This window comes from Hibiscus syriacus, unplaced genomic scaffold (assembly GCF_006381635.1).
Source record: "Hibiscus syriacus cultivar Baekdansim isolate YM2019G1 unplaced genomic scaffold, ASM638163v2 tig00111027_pilon, whole genome shotgun sequence".
Classification (NCBI taxonomy): domain Eukaryota; kingdom Viridiplantae; phylum Streptophyta; class Magnoliopsida; order Malvales; family Malvaceae; genus Hibiscus; species Hibiscus syriacus.
This window is the reverse complement of record NW_024062960.1, coordinates 1,794,259-1,800,143: the sequence shown is the minus strand read 5'-3', so window position 1 is coordinate 1,800,143 and position 5,885 is coordinate 1,794,259. Positions and strand designations below refer to the sequence as shown.

Genomic DNA, 5,885 nt, shown 5'->3' with positions numbered 1-5,885 from the left:
AACTAATTAAAGAAAACAATCCTAAACAGGGACTAAATTAAGAGAAATCTAAATGGAGGACTAATTTAAGCTAAATATACTAACTTTAGAATGATTAAATTTACGTAAATGTAAAATTAAACTTACAAAATTGGAATTAAACCAATGACTTAAATACAAAATGCGCATAAACTATAAGTCTTATATGCAATTGATCCTATTCGGTTTAAGCTAAAATAATGGAAATAACATAAATGACACTGATTTAAAACAAAAAAATTTAACAAATGTGATTGAAATACAAAAATTAAATATAACATACCAAACTATAAATTTATTAAACATGCATATACATATTAAACTAATGACTAAATTTAATAAAATAAATTTAACATACAAATCTAGAATTAAATTAGGGATTACAAAAGGGTGCTCAATTTAAGGGACTATAACTTAATTTACCAACAATTATATGAAACTCCAAGTTGTAATTAGTTTATTAGTTGACTGCTCAGTTTGTCTCTTTCTGTGCGGAAAAATCAAGTCTCGTCTCCCTCTTGAAGCACAAGGTTCAGACTCTGCAGACCGAAGCTACCACCTTGTCTGCTCAGCTAACACTTTTACAGGTTGAAATTTTAGAGCATAGCATGTTATATCGATATTTCCTAGCTTTAGTTCTCTGTTCTCATTATCGACTTTAATTGATGTAGAGAGATTCCGTTGGGCTCACAAATCAGAACAATGAGTTGAAGTTTCGTCTTCAAGCCATGGAGCAACAGGCACAACTTCGTGATGGTATGATCCAATTTTCATTTAACTTAAATCTCTGGCCTTTTTCATTTGATTAAGTCAGAGTTTTGAACAGTAAGGAATGCAATGGATGACTAATTTGATGTGTCAAGCAATCTTATTTAGCTCTTTGAATAGTAACATGCTTTGATTAGTGTTTTGAATACTTAGCTAACATTTTTGTTCTGGATCTTCGGGTTAGTGAGTGATGACCGAGTTAGGCCTTAGGAGTTTTTGGTTTGAAAATAATTACTATCTCTTTCTCCTTTTTACTGCAACCTTATCTGGAGATGGAGATGGGGATCGGAGTGAAGGTGGGGGTGAATTTGGACAACCCCATTGCTGTGATGTTCTAAGTGTTTGAAAGTAGTTCATATCCCACATCGTGGTTCTTGGGGAATAAGGTAAGAGTGTATAAAAGGGGATGGGTTTCAACAATTAAAAATTAACCCTCTTCGAGCTTCAAACGAGCTTGAATCGAGTTCAAAGTCGAGCTGGAATTGAGTTTCAATCGAGCTCGTTTCGGTCGAGCTCTTGAATTTTTTTGAGTTCGAGCCTTTTCGAGTTCGAGTCGAGTTTGAAAATTTTAGGCTCGCGAGTTTTTCGAGTCAATTCTAGCTTACATTTAAAGTTTCGAGTTGAGTCGAGCTCGGCAATATTCGAACTCGACTCGGCTCGTTATACCCCCCCTATATTGATTAAATTTCATATTAAATCATTACTCTCTGATCTAGTTCATTTGTTCATATGTTTTCGAGCTATGAAATTTTAATTTTGACTCAAATATAGAGACATATAATTAAGTATAAGATCTTAAAATGATCAATTTGGTGAATAAGAGTTAATCTACAATTTAAGTGTATAAAAGAATATAACATAAATTGAATTACAAATCTAATAACTATGGTTGAATTAGGATTAAAATTTGATATGTAAAGTACAATACAATACCTTTAGTACTTAAACTGTTACTTTTCTTTACATTTTGGTACAATTTATTATTACTTAAATTGTTACTTTCTTTTGTTTTGGTACCCAAACTTATTATTATTTTTCAAAATCATATTAATGTTTAGTTTTGTTGCATTTGGTACATTGCTGTTAAAAACTTAATAGAAATATTGACGTGGTATTTTTTAAAAGAAATTTAATGATGATGACATTATCTTATGGTGACTCGTCAACATCACCGTTAAGTTTTTAAGGACGATGTACTAAAATTAAACTAACTAAACGTTAGGTATTATTTAAAAAATAAAGTTAGATACCAAACAAACAAAATTATTTAAATACTAACGTCTAGTTTACCCAAATTTAAAATCCTGACCATTTGGGACCTCCCTTGTGTTGTTGGCAAGTCTGATCAATATTATTTTACATATAATGTCATATTGTATCTAAAGTTAATATGCTTATAAATTATTAATTATCAATTAAGTTCGATATTGCTTTTGAAAAATGATTTAAAAGTATAAAAATATTTTTTAAAGTATTTTTGAAAAAAATGTATTGTAAAATTTAATTGTTTGAGATTGATATTAAAAATAATTTTAAAAAGATAAAATGTCCATTTTAAACATTATGTTGTAATTGAAAATATAGTATTTGGAGGATAAAATAAATTTCACCCAAAAGTAATTTTTCACAACCAAAAGCTAAAATTTGAGCTTATAAGGTTAAGTTAAAAATCTCTTTTCCAACCATGGTTTTAAATCAATTTTTGAGTGTTTAGCATTGCATATGGGATGGAAATCACTTTCCATTACTAAAACATTCCCAATTAATTCTAGAGAATTTTGTATAACTAATTATCGTAAATATTATTTTTCTCTCTCTCGGAATAATAGTGTAATTTAGATGCAATTAAATTTTAAATTACATAGAAATTATTATATCTAACTAAATAAAATAAATACAAACACCAAAGTACACATGGTAGAGAAGAGGGGGGGGCGGGAAATTACAAAGAATCAAATTATATGAAGATTCTCATAACGAAAAGAATCTCATATGGCTTATAGGTCCCAGATGGCCGAAAGCATCATCAGCATGAGGCCACCCCGCTGCGAGGCATGCCTTCAAACCGACACCGTTAGATGATGCCGGAGGTGGTGGCAGAGAACTTCCGGGTGATTCAGCTGAAGGAACTTCGGGAGACGACGGGGTGCCCGGAGCAGATCCTGGGGGTGTTCCTGCTGATGCCAAGGTATTGACTTCAACCTTCATTCCTTGGCCACAATGTCCGGGTGTTCCGCATATGAAGTAACGCGTCCCCGTGAAGACAAAGCTAGACCGTGTTGCCACCGGTGTGAGTATCGATCGCGTTACTCGTTGAGCAAGAGTAGTAGTTCGCCTTCGTCACCTCAACCACATCTGGTTTGAGGTGTACTGGAAGACTGCAAGTTATTAAACATGTATGTTAGGATCAAAACTCCTCATTGATGCCTATTGAAAAATTTCAAATTCTCATATAATTTGTGAACTTGCCCAGATTATCGCTTACGGTAAAAGTCTGGGATCCGGCCCAAGATGCAAGGTCGGTGCTTGTGTCCCAACTTCCATTGGGAGCTCCGACTGTGATCCACCGCCATGGCTAACTGGAAACATTGCAGCGGCAAAAACACTAATAATTCTCTATGCACTGTCATTTTCCTGGCTATGGAAGATGGTGATCAAAGTATAAAATAGATTAATTTGGAAAAGATTGATTGGATATGCCTTGTCTTAAGAGTTGGTTTATATACAGCAAGATGATTGAAGACCATGGAAATGGATTTTCAAATGGAAGAGATAGGATTAGTTTATTAATTTACCTGCCGGAGTTTATTTGATTAGTGTATGAACACTGGCAATGGCAACTTGTTTTCTCAAGGATATACCAAATTCTCTTGTTTTTTACTATTTTTTTAAAGTTTATAAAAATTAATACTTCCTTCTCTTATCTTCTTGCTCTCGACCACTCCTTCTAGGTTTCATGGATTTTTTTAGTAGAGAGAATCTATATTAATTGAATCTTAAAATACAATCAATTTTTTTTGTTGGAATTTTCATTGAACTATAAGTTGATATGATTGTAGCATTAAAATTTAATTTTGCATGAAATTTGTTGTTGGGTTTTAACCTATTAACAATCGGGTGATATAATAATTTAGTACTGACATGGTGTTGACGTGTAAGTCATAAATAATTTTTATTTTATATTGTCATCTTTTTCATTAAAATTAAGATTTTTCCGATCATTTTTTAGTCTTCATGAGAAATAATCACTCTTCGATATCTTTTACGACCACTCAAGACACATATGACTCGTCTCATCGCCTTCTACCACTTTATAGTTCAAATTTTCTCAAAATTTCTTTAAAACTCACGAAATTAAACAATAAAACGACTATTTTTTAGGATTTGAGGGTTTTCTTAGATTTCATAGGTTTGTGGTGTTTGTTTGAAAATTAAACATGATAATCATTATTTCGAGAATACGAACAATATATCACAACTTTAGTCTCATTAAAAGCCATTAGAGGAGATCAAGTATTAACAAATCAAATATTATAGAATTTTTATCGATTTTGAGTGAATTTTATAGAAAAATTTATACACAAATTAAAAGGTTTATATAATCCTAAAAATGATATTGATTTGAGCATCAATATATCTACACTAAGACGACGTTGTTTTGGTCACATTATCACATTGACGGAAATTATTTGCCATGTCACATGTCGTTTACCAGTAAGAGTTTTATGATATAATTCTGCAAACTAATTTTAGTGCTATAATTATATCAATATCTAGTTTAAGGGTAAACTATGCATATAGTCTCTTATGTTTTCGGTCTTACAGATTTTGGTCACCAATTTAAAAATTAAGGGAAATGGTCCCTAACATTATCAATTCGTTCGATTTTAGTCCTTAATGTTATCGATCTGTTAGATTTTAGTCCCTCAGTCATTAACTCCTAATCAATTTTAGTCCCTCAACCACGTTAGGGACTTAAACAAAGTGGTTAATGAAAATTAATAGTAGAGGACTTGAACTGGACGGACCAATAATGTAGAGATCATTTACCTTTAATTTTTAAATTGATGACCAAGTCTGTCAAACCCTAAGAAAAGGGATTACTTTGCATAGTTTACCCATAGTTTAATGATAAATTCAATAAAAATCAATGATACCTAATATATTAAATGTTAAAGTTGATAAAACTAGTTGCTTTATTAAAAATTAATATAAACATACATAAAATTCACATGAAATTATGGCTTATTGGCTATTTTGCACATGTTTCTTTTATTTTTAATTTTGAATAGTTTGAGTGATTATAATGTAGTATATATCCAGAATTTCCTTAATCAATTGACAATATATACACACCCTACAAATGTAGTTACTTGAACCCAAAACTTATAGAAAAGTAACATTATCTTTTACTATTGAGGTCACTCGATGGATTCCCAAGATATTTTTTTAAAAAACAAACTATTTTGCAAGGGTTGAACTATTGTTTAGAGTAATATAATAATATTCTGCCATCTACTAGTTATTGATCGGTTTGTGCATCTCAAATGAACAATCAGAGCGGCCCGCATCGTTTGACTAACAACTTTCTATAACTCATGTAATATATATACATATACGTTGTAGAAGATAAACCCAAAAGGTGGAACTAATTTGATAATCATTTAGTTTGTCTTTATTTTAATTATTATACAAAGAGAGCAATTGGTTGTTGGCTTCCATGTGAATGAAGGATATTATATAAGTCCAAAATTCTTTAGAGGACCATTTCGTAATATACATACATTTAAACGAATAACATATAACAGGAAATTTAAAAATGAAAATAAAAGAGTATTTTTAAACCCTAGAACTTTAGATACTTATATAGTTGTACGGATTCAATAACTTTAGTTTCGTTCTTTAATTTGTCACTAATAAAATGTCACTTCATCGTATTTATTTGTGGATCCATTCAAGCGTAAATGTAGAAATGTTATTAAAGTGATCATTTTTTACTTGTAAATAAATAAATATTCAATTTTTTTTAAAAAAATTAAGTTCTCGTAATTCGTTAACAAATAATAGCAACTAACATGATCATTTATTTTATATCACGT

General features: G+C 30.7%; 1 long non-coding RNA gene and 1 pseudogene across 1 annotated transcript; one reads left to right on the top strand and one right to left on the bottom strand.

Moving 5' to 3' along the window:
- The first annotated feature begins 528 nt into the window (after window positions 1-528).
- On the top strand, window positions 529-757 carry LOC120151046. The gene is made up of 2 exons (XR_005518580.1): window positions 529-605; window positions 690-757. It is a non-coding gene; the product is annotated as an uncharacterized LOC120151046 (long non-coding RNA).
- Window positions 758-2,757: 2,000 nt separating this feature from the next.
- On the bottom strand, window positions 2,758-3,416 carry LOC120150914 (annotated as a pseudogene).
- Window positions 3,417-5,885: the final 2,469 nt, after the last annotated feature.